The sequence below is a fragment of the Staurois parvus genome, unplaced genomic scaffold (assembly GCF_062004578.1).
Source record: "Staurois parvus isolate SC_StPar_1 unplaced genomic scaffold, SC_StPar_1.0 ptg000294l, whole genome shotgun sequence".
In the NCBI taxonomy this organism is placed as follows: domain Eukaryota; kingdom Metazoa; phylum Chordata; class Amphibia; order Anura; family Ranidae; genus Staurois; species Staurois parvus.
In genome coordinates this window covers 6485843-6505492 of record NW_028318090.1, presented here as the reverse complement: position 1 = coordinate 6505492, position 19650 = coordinate 6485843, and positions in this window count along the sequence as shown.

Genomic DNA, 19650 nt, shown 5'->3' with positions numbered 1-19650 from the left:
ATGCCCATTGGAAGATTTATCCTCTATTTTCTGGGGAAAACCTAAAATTTGGGATTTTCTTTTTCTTTCAATGATAATGGTAAACAGGACAAATAGAGGGGGTGAATCGGGGCACAGACTGACTGGGGTTCTAATCCCTCTCCATTCTATCCAAAACGGAAAAAAAAAGGTTTTGCCTTTAGTTATACTTTAACCACTTCCCATCCGGCCCATGTATATAAACGGCTGAACGGGAGCAGTGCAGGGGCGGGTGGCCGTTTATAAACTTCCCTGCTTGTGCGCGCTTACTGGGAACGCGCAGCACCACGAACCAGTGCCCACTGTGTGCTCCGGACACAGCGGAACACCGATTGCTGTACGGGACTTATGTGTGAGGTCCCGATCATGTGATCACTGATTGGCCAATCAGTAAACACATGAATAGTAGTAAGCAAGATGTCACTTCTGACATCATTAATTACTACGTGTGAAATCTGTGAATGATCACAGAGATCACATGGTACAAGGCTATTCACAACAGCCTTGTACCATGTGACAAGCTGTGACCAATCACAGCTCATGCAGCCAGAGAGAAGGAGCAATGATTGCTTTTACAGCCTTTATGGGTGTAAAAGCAATCAGTGTAAAAAAAAAAAAAATCTTCATCACCCCCCACAAGTAGTACAGTGTCACTATGGTGACACTCTACTGCTAGAGTGACAGTATGTTAAAAAAAACCCATAAATAATAATATAAAAAAAAAAAAAAAAATGTAAAAAAAAGTTTGAAAAATTACAATTTTTGGTTATAAACTAATTTGGGTTATTTTTTTTCTAAAAAGATAACTGAATACATTTTGTCCAAGATTTATCAATAAAGATTATTTATTTGCAAAATTTTATAAGAAAAACACCTTTTTTCAAAATTTTTGGACTTTTTCATTTATATAGCAAAGAAAAAAAATCCCAGTGGTGAATAAATACCACCAAAATAAAGTTTTATCTGTCTCAAAAAAATGCTAAAAAATTCATATGAGTACAGTGTTGCATGCCCGCGCAATTGTCATTCAAAGTGTGATAGCACTGACAGCTGAAAATTGGCCTGGACAGGAAGGGAGTAAAAGTGTCTGGACGTGAAGTAGTTAAGGAACCAATTAACTTACCACCAGGCAAGTGAACCTTAACCCATCAATCCACCACTCATTGCACTCATTCATCTGCCTCCTTCTCCCTCATTTGCCAATGCCTCTCCAAAACAAAAATGTGTATGTTTTTGTCTCTCTATTTTTCTCCCTCACTCCTACTCTCAACCCACAAATAGGAAAAGGTCAGAAGAAATAACCTGCAAAATGCATAGCAATTTAACGTGCATAAAAATACATTGTCAACACATGTTAAAATGTGCATCAATGTGCATATAAATGCTGTCAATACACGTCAGTGGAAGGCAATGCACATCCATTTTTAAAGCACTTTTATGCATGTTAATGCACATTTATGTGTGAACAGTCCCTAACTGGGCTGAACAAGATGTTTTTGCTTCTAACTATACTTTAAAGGGACACAGTAACATTGACCATGCAAAAAAAATGACAAGGTTTTTGCAAAGTCACCCCCTCTGACTTACTAATACTTACCTTGGCAGTGCTCATTCCCCACCTCCTCCTTCATCACAACCAGCTCTAGGGGAAGTGGTGACAAAACTATCTGTGTCATGTGATGATACTTGGCCTTGGACTGGGCTGCTAGACCTGAACCAGGGGCGGACTGAAAACTCATGGGGCCTCCGGGCAATAGGGGATCATGGGGACCCTGTGTCCTTGCCCAAACTCAAAAAAGCCTATGAAAAAGGTACCAGGGGCATCTCATGGGGCCCCCTACTGACCCCGAGCCCTCGGGCAGTGCCCAGTTTCCAAATGGTCAGTCCGCCCCTGACCTGAACACTGCCTTTTGGAGAGAGGTTACACGCTCTTCCATTCCAGGAGGCATCGGGTATAGTCACCGGCTGTACTGAAGGAAGGAGCTGCAAGAGACAGCAGGCAAGGTGAGTATCGGTGGGTTTGTGGGACACCTTTGCAAAAACTCTGCCACTCTTTTCCTGAATAGCCAAGAAGACCGAGTCTCTTTAAATCACTGATCAGGAATAAGCATGTAAAAAAGGACTTCTGACTATTGACTTAAAGCAAGAAGATACAAAATACACAAATTATGCAGCATGTAATCATTTATACATAATTCTTCTTTAATTCACACAGTGTAAGTAACCAAATTTAACCTAGTATCAACCTCTTGCAGTCCCTGTACATCAGAGGTCAGATTGGCAGAGGGAGAAGCAATACAAAGAGCCAGACAATTTGGGGTTTATTTACTAAAACTGGAGAGTGCAAAAATAGGCTCATTTCTGCATAGAAACCAACTAGCTTCCATGTTTTATTGCCAAAGCTTAATTGAACAAGCTGAGGTTAGAAGCTGATTGGTTTCTATGCACAAATGAGGCAGATTTTTCACTCTCCAGCTTTAGTAAATAAATCTCTGTATGTGCAAATAAATGTACTGATAGAAGGAAAGAGTAGAGTGACAGAGATATGATTTCATCATTGTGCTGCTTCTCCTTTCCCTGTGCAGTCACAGGCTGGGCAGGTCTATGACAGCTTCAACTCAGAGTAAGTGGCTTGGGTGATGCTGATGGTCAAACTGAGGACATGTAGGGGTCAAAAAGAAATACTTCAGAGAACAGCTTTGGGTTTAATGTTACTATTGCAAGAAAAACTACACTTTTTATTTTAGCTTTTAGGGTCCATGCACACTGGGCTTAAAATATGCCTGTTCTCTTGGTTCACGTAGACCGTTTTTGTACAGGGATTTCGGAGTGTTTCACAATTTTGTTTTGCCTGAATACTTTTTTTTCTGCCTCTAAATGCTAAGCTTCAAATATACCTTTAAACGTTCTAATGTGCATGGACACATAGGATAACATTGAGCTGCGTCTAAAGGTACAACACAAAACTGTAGAAGCAGCATTTTTTATGCCCAGTGTACATAGACCCCCGATGGGTTATTCCTTTTTACCTTGCTATTTTTGGCTGGAGGTCTGCTTAAGTTATCTACATGTTCTTGTTCCAGAGACCAGTTAAAGAAGAACTCAACTTGGAAAGCTTTGCCTTAAAATGGCAAGCAGAGAGCACTGGCTTAGTGTCAGCATTGCTTGTGGTCTTCCTGCACCTGATCTTTTCCCAGTTACTGATTTACCATGTCTTGTTCTGCACTGTATCTCTGTGTGGAGGTGGCCATCTTGGTAGGGGCAGGGTTTTGCTTCTTCATGTCAGAGCCTCCAGCAAGGAGAACAGTGAGTAGCACAGTAGTGACATCAGCAAATCTTATTCTAAATCTTCAAGACCAGGAGTTAGAGACATCAGTGCCTTAGATCATACCCTGCAGGTATACAACTATGAAGGTGTGTGCACAGAAGTGCCTAGGCACACTCACAAACCAGGAGGCATTCCAAACAAACGGTATCTATTCAGGGTACTATTTAGGCACAATCAACATTTCTAGATGTTTCCCATAACATAGCAAATCTTCTCTTTTAAAGTGGATGTATGCTTACCTTGGATCTAGTGATGAAACATCTCGGAGCTCCCTGCCGGCTGTTGGCATCTTCGGGTGGCCATCTTCTGGGTCTCATTCGCCGCCAGCATTCATTGGCCAGGAAAGGGTGACATCCCTCACATGCATACACTGGAGGGCAGTTAGCTTTGGCATTGCCGAATTTCCCCAGTGAGCTGAGTGTGCACAGCTCACTGTACAGGGGCGGAAGGCAGTTAAGTAACTTTAATTCAGAAGAGACAAAGCATGTTTCTTTTGCATTAAAATACCTGCCTATTAGCCCTTTTTTTTTTAGCTAAAGTTCCACTTTAAGTTCAGGTCAACTCAGGGGTCAACTCAGGGGTCATTATAACATTCAGGCAAAATAGTATTTTTCCAACAAGGTCAGAAATGGCATATTCCTCATAACAGGTATATTTATAAAACATTTTCCTGCAAATTACAAAAAAGAAAATGGAGCAAAGCTGTGTTTGTTTAACCTCCCTGCTGTTGCAATTTCACAAGAATTTGATCAAAAACTGATAAAAAAATGGGTCATTTCTTATTGAACAGAGTAGGTTTACAGTGCTGCTGAGCTTGGTGAATAATTGAATAAAGAAATCCAATTCCTGTCCTAATGCATTAGATTAAATGCTCGGGTGAAAAGTCAACGATGTCCACAGCCTCTAGCCTGGTTCTGGGTTTTACATTTCAAGGTATAAGCATATTTTACGAAAATATCGAATTAGGAGATTAAGCTTTGTTACTTTTTATCTACATCATCAGTGCCATTAAAGAACCTTCTGGAGTGTATAATTCAAATCAATTTAATATGCATTTGCTGCACGTCTTTGAAATGAAATTACACTGACTAATGGAATTCCCTACGGTCTACTACTAGGAGATGAATAGGATGTGATTCAGATTTATTGCTGACCTGTTGGACATGGTCCAGGTGCTGATGTGTAATGGATCACTAGAGGGCAGCCATTCCGTCCACATATTGTTACATAGACTCACTTCTCTCAAATTTATGGCTTGTTGGCCAATTTATTATCATTTGGTGGTTTGGAAAGTAGAGACTTTATCCTCAGCCAAAAAAAAATGTACTTAACATTTCTTATTGCTTAAAGAGACACTTGTCATCTTGGCAAAGGAACAGTGTCACCTGATATCCCACACCCTGAACAAGGTATAATCACTAGTCCAATGCCTTCACCTTCCCAGGTACAGGAGACCACCTGGATAAGATCAGGTGTTAGATGGTGTCAGAGCTTACTAATATAGATGATGTTACTGATTCCCCCATGAGACAGTGTTCTGGCCTAGTGATTGGCCGCTCAAGCCCAAGTGCAGTGACATGGGGGAGATAACATGCACCCTCATACCCAGATGCCCAAATCTATTAAAGCAATGGAGCAGGTAGGTAGTGAAAGACCCTATGTTGTTATATATTGTTGGGAGGGTTGGAAATCAGGAAACAATGCTTCTTTGCTAAGGTGAGGTACCCACCAAGAAATAAAGGAAAACTTCCCCTTCTTGTTCCCTCTTTGCATTATATGATATGTCACATGATATGAGGGCTAAGAAAGAAGGGGTAGCTTGATTTCACTCTCCAATAAGCACCTGCGTTGAGAGCAGTATTTTTTGCTGCTATGGACTCTGATCATGTGGGGGGTACCAGTGTGCATCTGAGGAGGCATTGCTCTCTAATGACATCCCATGATGCTGACACTGAAATGAAGAGTTAAACTTTATTATGTTTAAGAAATATTATTTTATTTGCTGCTAAAACTTTTTCATTCTCTAAGCAGCAGCTTATTCATAAAGCCTGCCATTGACAGGAAACTTTCTTTCCCTGCATGCAAGTTTTGGAAACAGAAATGTTTGGAAACAGATTTATGATCAGGCTTTACTTCCATGATGGCAGCCCTAAATTGCTCTGTCCAGTGAGAATGACTGAAAATCTATTGGGGGTATTCTTACTGGACCGGGAGGTGGCAGTGGGTGCACTTAAAGTGTCACTAAACCCACAACAGTAAAATCAGTCTGTATATACAAAAAAGCATGCTTATTATACTCACTGTGGAACCTAAGGGGCTAATTCTCTGCATTGTGTAAAAAGGCTGTTTGATTCTGTCTTCACTAATCCTCCCCTTATACTGTCCCCAATCCATCTGGTGATAGTACAGAGCTCTAGGAGTAACTCTACACATGCTCAGCTTAGGGTGTTTGGCTAGAGAGTTTTTTTTTTTCTTTGGGAGAGTGCATGTGATCAGCACAGGGCCAATCAGCACTGTCCAGACAGAGGGTCAGCGTGTATGCAGCCTCATAAGACAGTTGGAGGAGAAGGAAAACTTATCCTACAAACTTTAACCAGTGCTCAGCTGGACACTGATAGAAGTCACAAGACTGCTATATACTGCTGATGAGTATTTAGCAGTTTATATTTACTAAAATAACTGCATTTCCATATTGTGTGTACTGTGGGAGACCAGATATAGTGAATGCAGGGTCCTGGGTTTAGTAATACTTTAAAGTTGGGGAAAGCCAGGACCCAGTAACAATATGAAAATAAATCAGAGAGTGATATGGAATATGTTTTCTAGTTAATAAAAGTGTAGGCAGGCATCTTGTGTTGTTTTTGTATATGCAAGGGCTTTTAAATGTTAAAATGGTGTATATATTAAACTCAATTCAGCTAATCCACAAAATCTAGTAGAAACCTTCCAGTGCTTTTCGACTTCTCCATTGCATGTTCTTTGGATCAACATTCATCTGCTTCGATCATTTGATTATTTCTCAGCTGTGTTGCATATGCTTACCTAAAAATGACCTGTGCCTGTACCAAGATGTAGCAAGGGCCTCCAAACTGTGCAATAAACTGAATTGCCATTGGATCCTGGTTATACATTGCCAGCTTGTACAGGCACAACACAGTCCTCTGTCTTCCTGGTTTACTGATGTCCAGCATCACTCAACCCACTTCTTATGAGTTCATGGTGTCACAATGGTACTCGGCTCTCGCAGTACAATGCTGCATCGTGTTTGTGCTGTTTTCTGCATTACTGACCTCACAGCGCCAGAAAAAAAGGTGAAGAGTAAGAGAAACCTTTGTATCATATGATCAGGCTGAAGACATCAGAAAAGGTAAGTATAAAATAAAGCATAACATATTGCTGTGAGTAGGGCCAGATTTAGACCTTGGGGGCCCAGGGCCCTTCAAGTTCGGGGCCCCTTATTCACAGAGTTGTTATAAATTCTCAATGACAGTCACACAATTTCAAGATGCATGACATAACATCATTCTGAGGTCATGTGTACACATACACGTGGCTATACACATCCTTCCTTAAGAGCGTAAATACTCAGTTCACTTCAGCAACCAAAATTAGTTTTTAAGAACAATACGAAATACCAGTCCAGAGTAAAAGTTTTACAGATGAACCCTGGCAAAATATTACTTCCCAAGATACATTTAAAAAAAGAAAATATTTTTTTATTACTATATATTTTTTAATTCTATATCATTTTTACATTGTTTTATATTATTTTTGCATAGAGGGGGGCCCATTTTGTCAGTGTGCCTCGGGCAGTTGTCCCTTTTGCCTCCTTATGAATCCAGCACTGGTCAGAGGAGACCTTGGGGGTGGAGTGGGTGACTGACAGTGGCACAGTTAGTTGGACATTAAGGTGGATGCCAGTCATTGCATCTGGATAACTTTTACTTTTTTTTTTAATTATAAGATTTGTTGTATACTTCAGCTTAGCATACAGCAATACCATAGAGTACAACATTTAACTTTGTACTTTTTTTGTGCTTTTAGAATACAAAATTAAGTTCTCGGTTTAAAAGTGACACTGTACAGAGATAATAGAATGGAAAAATAATAATTTAATTTTCACAAACAGTATAAAACAATAAACACTTATATTATTACATTTCATTCTCTCATTTCTCTAGTTGCCAAATGTTATTTAAATCATCTAACAGAGAACGCATGTTCTTTTGGAACATTGGTAAAAAAAAAAAGAATGGCATATTTGCTGTTCACATTTTCCAAATACAGAATCTAATGTACATTGTGCAAGCCCACATTAATGCAGTATGTACAGTATGCATATGCTTTATATTATTACTCAATAATACGCACCTTGGAGTCCTTATCTCTGATATGAAGCGTAACACCGACATTTGTGGGTGCAATCTAGGACATGTCCGACATGCATGGTAACAATAAGCAGGATTATTTATAAATGCCATCTGTCTCTAATTCCAATGTTAAAGATTTGTCACTGCAATATGCCAGGTTTTTGGTTGTGGCCCAAAACTCAGCAGCCTTTCAGTATTGGAATGAATTTTCATTGTATCTGTTTTATGTAGATACATATCAAATGTACTATATACATATTATGTAGCTTGTTCACTATATAACTGCTAAGCTCACTATCTCAGCTCCACCATTGTGTTTTTCTGAAACCCTCCCTTAAGGCAATGCTTTTAAAAAGTATAATTAACCACTTGCCCTCCAGAAGATTTACCCCCCTTAATGACCAGTCCATTTTTTGCTATTCGGCACTGTGCTATTTCAACTGGTAATTGCTCGGTCATGCAACATTGTACCCAAACAAAATTTGTGTCCTTCTTTTTACACAAATAGAGCTTTCTTTTGGTGGTAATTGATCACCACCAGGTATTTATTTTTTGGGATATAAAAAATAAAAAAACCAAAAATGTTCTACTTTCGATTATAAAAAATATCCAGTAAACTCAAAGTTAGTCATTAATTTAATCCAAAATGTATTCTGCTATATGTCTTTGGTAAACAAAAATCCCAATACGTGTATATTAATTGGTTTGTATGAAAGTTATAGCATCTACAAACTATGATATACATATATTGGAATTTACACAGCTTTTACTTTCTGACTGCCTATCACATTTCTTGAGGTGTTAAAATGCCAGGGCAGTACAACCCCCCCCCCCCAAATGACCCCTTCTTGGAAAGTAGAAACCCCAAGGAATTTTCTGAGAAGCATGTTGAGTCCATGAAAGATTTTGTTTTTGCCACATATTTTTGGAAAATTACAAAAAAAATGTGTCACTTAAATGGTTTATTGCTCACGCAAGCCATGGGTATATGTCGAATAACACCCCAAAACACATTCTGCTACTTATTCCGAGTATGGGGATACCACATATGAGAGATTTTTTTGGCAGCCTAGCTACATACAGGCCCCGAAAATCCAATAACCACCTCTAGGCTTTTAGAGGACATAATTCCTCATATCACTTCCTCACTACCTAACGCAGATTTGGAGGCCGTAAAATGCCAGGATAGTACAAACGTCCCCAAAATGGCCCCTTTTTGGAAAATAGACCACCCAAAGAATTTGATAACGGGCATGGTTAATATTTTGCAGATACAATTTTTGTCACAAGGTTTTAAAAGAAAAAAAGAAAAGAAAAAATAAATTTAAAATGTAAAATAAAACGTGTGGCAACAACTGAGATCTGTAAAATACTCACCATGGCCCTTAGCAAATACCTTGGAGTGTCTACTTTACAAAAAGGGTTCATTTGGAGGGGTTGCTTCTACTATCCTGGCATTTCAGGCCACATTAGAAGCTTATGCCACACATCACCCACTCTTCTAACGACTTGAAGACCAAGCCTTTTTGGACATTTTTTGATTACATGAAAAATCTTTTTTTTTGCTAGAAAATTACTTTGAACTCCCAAACATTATGTATTTTTTTTAAAGCAGAGGCCCTAGAGAATAAAACAGTGGGTGTTAACATTTGTTATGTCACACAGTATTTGCGCAGGGATTTTTCAAACACAATTTTTTTTGGAAAAAATACACTTTTTTAGAATTGTAACGCACAAAAACGCAATATGCCCAGTTATTTGCTAAACTATAAAAGATGATGTTACACCATGTAAATGGATATCAAACATAACATTCTTTAAAACTACACACGTCCGTGCAACAGTAACAAACTACGTAAATTTTTAATATCCATAGGCGATGCTTTAAAAGCCTTTACAGGTCACCACACAGGCAGTCTAGTACTATAATTACTGCCCTCGATCTGTTGTTAGCAGTGATACCTCACATGCAAGGTGCAACCTCTGATTACATACTGACACAGGACCACTGCATGCAATTGCCTTTATGTGCGAGCACGGGGATGGGAGTGGGGGTGAATTTAAAAAAATTATATTTATTTTGCTTTTTTTATTTTTACACTGTCCATTTTTTTGGATCACTTTTATTGTTATCACAGGTGATTGTAGCCGTATTAGTGCATTTGCGACAGAAACAATTGAGTACTGTCCGTGATACTTTTTTTATTTGCACTAACATACAATTTTGAGGACAAGCTTTCGGGGTATGTCCCCTTCTTCAAGGTCTGCTTAGACCTTGAAGAAGGGGACATACCCCGAAAGCTTGTCCTCAAAATTGTATGTTAGTGCAAATAAAAAAAGTATCACGGACAGTACTCAATTGTTTCTATTGTTATCACAGGGAATGTAAATATCCCCTGTGGTAGCTATAGATAGTGACAGGTACTCTTTTCTGGGAAATCTGGGGTCTATTAGACTCTAGATCTCTGCTTTACCCTTAAAACATCTGATCACACCAAGATCAAGGTGATCAGATGCTTTCCCAATTTTAAAATGGCACTGTTTATATCCGGCGAAACCTTAATGATGAATTGCTCGTAGCTTCCATTCTCTTAGACCATAGAGATGTCTAGAGACATTCCAGTGTCTGATCAGCTCTATGGTCAGCCAGTAAAACTTCTGGCTGCATTCTCGAGTTCCCTGGTGGGATGGGAGAGGCCAAGAAAACCATGGAAACATGTAACAGTGGAGAACATGGGCATATGATGAATCAGGTCTGTGGACCAATATGACTGCTATTTATTCTTTTTTTGTAATCCCCATGTTGTGGGTTAGGCCCAAAAAAGTTTTAAATTCGGAAACTGTGATAGGTTTTCATGCGATTTGTCTTGCAAGAGCTTAATTTGGGGGGGCTAAAAACTAGTGCTGGCAGCGAATGGGGCCGATCTTGCTAACTCTGCATTTTTGTGGACACTAATACTAAGGAGGCACTAGTATAGTTCTGTTTGTGATCAATATATTGATTTGTACAAACACTATACTAGTAATGGCAGTGATCAGCAACTTATAGCGTGCGTGCGATAGTGTGCGTGCAATCTAACAATAGCTGACCCTGACTGGGAGGGGCGCTTACAGACCCTGACGTTATCTGATGTCACTAGTGGCAATAATACAGTGATCAGTGAAAAATTCTATATACTGACACTGTACTAATGGCACTGGCTGGGTGACGGGGCAATCAAAGGGTTACATGTCCTAATCAAAGTGTGTGTAAACTGTAGTGCTTTTACTTAGTGCATTGTTTTCTCTTCTTTCCCTGGACCGGCATAAGGGACAGCGGGAGGGCGCAGGCATGCACACTCAGAAATAGAAAGGGTACGTTGCTCTGCCCAGAGCCGCCACTTGCCCACGTTTTGTGGGCGGACAGGTGGCAAGTAGTGAAAAAAATTAATTAATTAAAAAAATTTCTTTCAATAAAAATTTCTCTCAAAACTTCTCTCAAAATTTTTTTTATTATTTTTAAAAAAAATACTTTATTCAGAGTAGTATAATTTTACCATAGTAACATTGTACTACTCTGGGGAAGCTGATCAGGGATTTCTTTTTTTTGTTACACTTCATATAGATACATGAAGGTAAAAAAACCTTCTCAATGCAGCATCTCCTCCAGACCTAATACTCATACTGCGTATTTCTGTTAATTCTTTTTAAACTGGTGTAGCACACCCAAGGTCTACAACTGGTTAAAATCCATGTCAAGTTTTTGTTTTGTTCTTTTACTATTTGTGATTTGTAATAAAGAAAATTTCCTCTACGTCCTTCTCCAGACACAAAGATAAGATCCCTCCAAAGTGAGGGAAATCTCTTAGTTGTCACCAAAAAAAATATGGGGGTGATTTACTAAAACTGGAGCATGCTAAATCTGGTGCAGCTCTGCATAGAAACCAATCAGCTTCCAGGTTTTATTGTCAAAGTTTAATTGAACAAACTGAAGTTAGGAGCTGATTGGCTACCATGCATAGCTGCACCAGATTCTGAGTGTTTTAGTAAATCTTCCCCTATGTGCCCCTATGGGAAGATTTCAATTCCTTTCCTGATCCAGTGACAATTCAAAACGTTGTATTTTCTTATTACTTTCAGTCTGTGTGATGATATCACCAGCAGAACTTTTGTGGTCACACCGACACCAAACCTGAAGAAGTTCTAACTCTTTACTAACCGATCCAAAATGAAAAAAAACACTGCAGATACACATTTTAATTTTTTTTCCATAGGCCTTCTTATAACCTTCTTTTATACAGTATGTTGTACTGTTTCACTGGTTACTTCTTGAATGATTCATCTGTTTATTTTTTCTGCTTTATTCAATTTTCAAAAGTAAAATTTTTTTCCTTTCAAATCCCTCCTTTTTTCCCTTGATGAGATGGGAGTTGCCTCTGCCAACCCTTCTCCATTGTGCTGGGTGGATGAATTTAAGTACTTTGGGTTATGGTAAGATCTGCACCACTACTTCAATCGTAATCTTCTTCCCCTGCTGGCTTCTCTTAAGTCATGTTGTTCTGCTTGGGATACCCTCCCCTTAGACCTTCTCGGTCGTATTAATCTCATTAAAATGATGCTCCTACCTAAGTTTAACTACATTTTTTGGAATTGTCCTATCTGGGTCCTTGTTTCGTTCTTTTGTGAGACTGATTCCTGTGTAGGCTCTTTCATATGGAAGGGCGCAATGCCCAGATTAGCAAAATACACCCTTTGGCTTCCTCCTTAGTTGATGGGGTTATATTCATCTTACTTCCATATATACTACTGGGTGGCAATACTGGTCTCTATATATTGGTGGTCTATGAGCCCTAGATCTAATGCGGCAGTGTGTGTGGAGGCTGCTTATATAGGTTCTTTTGTGGAGCTCCAAAATTTGGTATACAGGGGTCCTGGGGCATATGACAGGGTCCTGATTCTGATGCTAGCCACCTGGAGGGTGTGGGGGGTTGCCCATCAACGTTTTTTGGGTCAAAATCAGTGGTCCCCAGCTCAACCTCTGTGGGGAAATCCTTCCCTCCCTCATCTCCATACTGTTCCGGTCCCCCAAGTTTGGGCTTGTAGATGAATTAAAACACTGAAGGATATTATGCCCTCTGGGACTCTTTTGTCCTTTATGCAACTTTCCAGCAAGTTCTATCTGCCAACCTGGATGCAATTCCACTACTGCCAACTGCGCCTTGCCGTTAGGGCTCAGTTCCCTTAGCTGCCCCTCCTTCAGGCTGATCCGATTGAAGAGCTGCTTGCTCAGGGTGATATTCACAAGCCTACATTGTATGGGGCTCTTCTTGACACTGACTCCCCTAACCTTGAGCGGGTGTGGGAGAAGCGGAGGGTTGATATACCTTCCTTAGATAAATAGAGCTGGGTGGAATGTTTGGAGGGTGGGCCTAAACTGCAGATTTCTTCTAAGGATAAATTGATCCAAGTTAAGTTTCTTCACAGGGTATACTATACTCCTGTGAAGCTTAATAGAATATATCCAACAAGCGACTCTATGTGTTCTCGCTGTCGAGTCCATTTGGGGTCCTATCTTCATATGTTTTGGGATTGTCCTAGACTGGCCAGTTTCTAGAGAGGTGTTTTTGATTTAGTAAATCTCAGGTTGCAGTTGTCCCTTCCTGTTTCCCCAGAGTTAGCCCTTCTGGGGATTCAGAATGATGAGCAGCATTCCCATCATACCAAATTGCTGATTTCTTTTTTACTTTTCTATCCCAAGAAAGAAATCCTCCTTCGGTGGTCCTCCTCTATTCCTCCTACAGTGGCTTCCTGGGAGGTGATGGTGGATGCGGCCCTGCCAATGTACAAACTTACATATCTGAATAGAGGCTGCCCTTGGAAATACGATAAAGTGTGTTCCCCTTGGACTTCGAAATAGTGTCCCTTCTCTGCCCCCCTCTTTTTCTTTCTTTCCTTTTTCTTCACCTCTTTCTTGATTTTCTCTCTGCTTTTACTCTCCTTATTCTTCCTGCTACCTCCCTTTACCTTTCTTTTGGGCAACTATCCCCCTTTGAGCCTTCGGTGCCTTCCCATGGTTTAATTCAGGGACTTTTGATTGAGTGGTAATTTTATACACACTATTCTTTACATGTCTATTTACTGTTCTGTTGAACTGTATAGTTGGATTAATATATTTGGCATTGTATTTTGTACATAAGTTTGTATTGCTTTGTAATACTCTTGTCTTCAATAAAGCACTCCTGATTTGTTAAAACATTTTTTCCCTTGTTAATTTTTTATAACCTAATAAAAAAATCTAAATAAATAAATGAATAGATAAAATATAAATACCTGACAGAAATTTTGACCCTTCCTACCTAAAATAAAAAAAGTTTTACCTGGGCTTTAACAATGTCTTACCTTCATTCCATAGAGAACTTATATAGCCTCTGTAACTGCCAGAAATTGAGGCCTTACTAAAGCAATTTGTAAATGTGTGTCTTTAATATCTCTAAATGAGGCTAAGAAGTCTTTCTCCATATGTATGCTGTAAACTTTAACAATATATACATGCTCGGAGATGAACCCTGAGCAGGGCTTTCTCTCAAAGAACGTTTCCTTTATTATGCCCCAAAAATAGATGTCAAGTCAGATGAACGTGGTGACCAGTCAGTGCTGCTACGTCGCCCAACCCAACGCTGTTTCTAAAAATAAAACTGAAGACATATGTACATCTCTTGAGTAAGCATAGATACATTTTGTTACATTTGGTACCATCATCACCAATTCCCTTCCCTACAGTACTGTTATGAGGAACACCAATGAAACCAGCATCTGCAACATCAATATTAGCATCAACAATATTAGTTACACCTCTAACACTGCTATGGGTGAGAATGTTAACACATCTGTTTACAATACAGATAGCACTGTTATGGACAACACCAGAAGGAACACAATTGCTAGCATGTGCTACTGGTTTTGGTGTGAGGATCATCAATGTTAGTTACTAGGACCAATAAAGCTACACCTCCATTTTGACTGTGGACAACACAAAGGAAACACTATAAGTATAACAACAACACTTTGACACCATTGTTGGCCAATGTTTCTGGAACTATTAAGGTTAACAAATCATTGCCATTTTTATCAGTGATACACTAGTAAGATAGTATTGCGGAACACCGTTATAGATAAGATCATCAGTGTCAACATAAGCAATAGCATGACAATGACTTTGGGGCACCTCACCATCTCGACTATGGGCCATATTAGTAAATTAAAGATGGACAACACCAAGAATACAACTATGAAACAGGCCAAGAAAACCAATTTTAAGCAACAGCCCACATGGTTACCCATGGAATAAATTAGTTATCTGTTGCTTGTCAGCCACAGTGGCTAAACAGACATTTTTTCTGGAAATGTTGCGCATTTAGGAAGTGAGTCAGTCTGAGCCTTCCTTCATCTGTCCCTGATCACCAGGACTTGTCAGAGTTCTAGTAGGTGCGGGGAGATTGCTCTGGATAAGCATATTTTTGATCTCAGTCAGATCATTTTTCAGGGATTAAAATAATCATAAAAGTTTTTGTTGAACTAGTCAATAATGTCTGCCAGCATACATTTAAAAGGTGAAAGGGCATTGTCTGCTGTGTGTCTTTATGAATCATGAACATTTCTTCAATGTACTGCAAATATAGATATGACCACCTGGTAACATCAATATTATTACCATTGAAGGCAAACTAAGCCTAGATTGAATCACTGACTGTAAAACTACTCTTAGATGTGAGGTGACAGTTGATGACTTTATGTTTATGACAGGACCCAACCCCAATGACCGGCTACTATTTGGGGATCAAATAATGCTGCAGGTTACACAACCTGTCCTGACTGCTCTTGTTCTCCACAGCATTAAAAATGCAAGCTGCCAAAACCAATTACTCTTTCATTGATATACAGTAAGCTGTACACATGAATGTTTGGCCAAACCAAATGCTCATGTCTATTTTGTTTAGGCAGACAAATGTTTAAATGACCTCAGAAAGCTAAATCCACCTTATGTTATATTGAGAAGTTTTAAAGTGATCCTAAACCTAAACCACCATTTATAGAAATAGAGGTTGGGAATGAACTCCCAAATCAAGTGATTAGCTGCCTACATCACCAGCAGCACCACCTGATGGGTAAGAGTGTATAATTGACAGTGGCTCCTCTTAGCCATGGCCAGCCACAGCAGGGCAGGATGGTCCCACACACTGCCTGGGCTATTCGGATCTGAAAAGCAAAGGCAGAGTAAGCTGCATACATGAATTTTAGAGTATGCGTACCTAGGGTGGCAGCACTCCAAAGGGTAGATGACCTTGAAGATCAGTGCCAAAACTAACAGCCATGAGAGGTAACCAGCAGGATCAACAGATATTTTTAGCCTAAATTAATTTATTAAGAAAAAAAAGAAAAGACACAGGAGAATATGGAAATTAGGTTTTTAAGTTTAATGACACTTTAAAGCTGCAAAGGTATAAAGCTATTAGCCAATGAACAACTATTCATATTCAATTTTTTCTCTTCCATTACATTGTCAATTTAGATGCATAATGTTTGTGGTCTAGGATTGATATACCTTCAAGTGCTTAGTTTTGGATTCATTTTTAGATTGGATGAATCTTTAATGCCTAATCTAAAACCTAACTGGGTGACATTTTGGTTATATTAAACAATTACTATGCTTTTTTCTTTTAGATTTTGTTTTCACTATTTTCATAGTTTTTTCAGTGTTCCTGAATATAAAGTTAAAATTACCTTTCCATTAAAGGATATATGATTGTAGCGCTACTTCTGTAGAAGGCGCAGGAATACTGTCCAGGCCTTCCCCACAAGCAGCCATGCACATAGATACATTCACATGTTTCTTCAATGACCAGTCTAGGGGTGTTGTTTTTGTTGTCTTTATTTTTTGGAGAACTTGGATAGGGTTGAGGGAATTAGGTGGAATACTCCAAAAACAAGAACTATGTACAAATGAAGACTTAGGTATTCTTCAGAACAAGCTATATTAAAGTGTGTGCTTCTAGCAAACAGTAAATTTCAGCTTTAAGGTAGTAGTGGTAGTAGTAGTAGTAATAGAAGTAGATAACAGTAAATCTCTTTCTTAGAGCCACAACAGCAGAGTCCCATTAAGTAGAAGATTTGGTAGAAAAAGCTCTTCAGAACACCAGCCAGGGTCCCCTTTAACTAGACCCACAGCTGGCTTTCTAGCACCAGAGGGATGGCAAAAGCACAAAGGTCCGCAAGATCTCTCAGAAGCGTCTGTACTCACTCAAGGCAGAAGGATAGCTGGTTGCCTCCTTCCAACTTTCAAGTGACACCTTACTCCAGTGATACCAGACCAGATGTTAAGCAGACAGCCCCCCTCAGTCAGCTCTCTTTAGTTCTAGAGTCTCAGCATCCAGACCCTCAGGTCACCCACCTGAGGCTTCACGGCAGCAGACATTGCAGCATTGCAATGAGGATGGAGAACAAACATTATGATTGCCCTCAAATGGCCTGAATTATCTGGAAGACTATATAAAAATATCTACACTTTATTATATTAAATAATTGCCTCTGAATTTGATTATTATTTGTTTTAGTAATAACTAAAGACTTAAGCTGTGAAGGGCAGATGCAGACCAACACAAAGCCCACTCACACTCCTATAATAGATGATACAAGTCTGAAAAGGAGGGTCGCACACCACTGGTATTATCCACAAGATACTTTATTGGAGACTGCTCAGACAGAACATGGTTCTGCCATGATGTTCTATCTGAGCAGTCTCCAGTAAAGCTTCTTGTGGATGATACCAGCGATGTGTGACCCACCTTTTCAAGTGGCATATAATTGTATTATTCTCATAATTGGTATAAGCAGATGTCCAGAGCACCCTGCCTCCCCTATACATCAGATGTCACGAACTCCCCAACCATCAGATGTTAAGAGTTCCTAATCCTCCCTTACATCACAGTGCACCCCCTTTAGCTTGTGCTGCTGCCGGGAAGAAGCTAGGGGCAGAGGTGGGAAGCATAAAGTGCCGGGTCTGGAGAAGGGCCAGAGGAGGACTGAAGTCAGCTGACAAAGTCTGCTGAATGCTGAGACCAGGGGAGGCAGAAATGAGGGGGTGCTGCAGCTGCACAGAGAGGCACAGTATCTGTAGGAGTAGTTCTGTCCTCCTCTCTGCTGGCAACTGTTGAGATGGGATGGGAGGGCATAGACAAGCCCCTCCGTGGATGAACAAAGAAGTGCAGGATCTGGTGGAGGAGTTCTGTCCTCCTCTCAGCTCTTGACTGCTGAGACAAGGTGGGGGTGGAGATGAGGGGGTTCCGCAGCTACAGGAGAGGTGCAAGGGCTACATGAAATGGCTTAGTGGGCCGTATTAGGGCCTTGTGTTCTATACATGTGGGGTAGGCAGTCAGAGCAGAAGTGGGAGTGGGTACTCCTTTAAAAACTAGGTACACCCCCCAAAAAATGATATGCTTAATATGGTAGAGGAGGGTGGGAGGGTATGAAGAGTTCTGCTTTAAATCATTTTTGTTAATATGACAATTTGTTTAAAGTGCATCTGAAGTGAAGACTTGGTATGTTATGGGGAACATCTACTGTATAAGGTTAATTGTGCCTAAGCCCTATCTTGAAAATGTAAATGTTTTTCTTACTGGCGAATGATCAGCTGCAGGGAAACCATAGGTAATACTAGTGACGAATAGCTTGCCCTCTGCACGCCTTTTTTTTTTATTTCAATCCCTCTTTACAGGTAAACATGCTGTAAAAGGCACACTTTCACCTTTGAACTAAACTTTTCCACAGTTAATGCAAAAAATAGCAACAATAGTAATGAAAAATAAGTACTAAAGTGCATGCACCTGCAAATGTGTTATTAAACCCAGGGGGCTTCAATATGCAAATCTTGACTTTGCTTCCTAAAGTTGAAGGTCATCTGGGCTCACCTCGCTGTTGTCTAGCTATTGACCACTGAGCTCACCCATCATTCTCAATCAGTCATAGGGCATAGGTGGGCTCTACAAAGCATTTTGGAAGCAAGGGCAGTATTTGGATTTCAGGTGCCTTGGGGTTCTGATATCCTGAGGTTCTCTAGAAGACATTGGAAGCTTCTACTGCAACTTTACTACCTTTTACCTATGAAAGGCTGCACATAAAGGAACGTTGTTATATAAGAATCATGGAGGCTGCCATTGCTGAATTATCCTGTGAAAATGCTAGCTACCTGGCTGGCATGCTTCCTTTGGTTTTAATGCTAACCTGAAACAAGCATACCACTTTCTGACACTTTTCTGACACTTGTTTAAAGCATGCTTATTCTGAGTCTGGATTTTCTTAGAAGGCCAGCAATGGCAGCCCCGATGCATTGCACAAGGCAAAATTACTTTAATGATCTATATTCTGGGTTTCCTCATGGTTTTCTTTACAGGGCATTTGACAAACTGCGAAGTCTCCTGAGAGCATCATTGTCATTAGCGGTTACAAAACAGTATTTAGAAAAAGCTCTGTTCTATTATTTACTTATTGGGAGACTCTATCTGCCTGGGAGACCCTTTAAATGGAAGAGACAATGTGCCTGTGCTGCAGAGATGTCCTAATTTGTAGCAGGTTTTTTTAGCTGGCTGCTTCCCATTTGTTGACAATAATAAAGAATATGCCAGTATTTAGACGCATAAATCACTGCAGAGAGGTCTATTATGTAGGCTGAATAAAGCTATTTTTATTTAAATCTGTAGAACAGAAAATCCTACCCAGTAAAGAGTTATTAGAGTTTTTTGAAATTATTCAAAAAGGACAAAGAACAATGTGCTATACGGCCACAACAGACAACTTGCATTGTACTAAATTGAGAAGATATGAACACTGATTGGGTGCAACAGGTTACCACACTTTGTTTTGTTTGTATTTTCAATGGCATGGTAATTGTTTATCATACAA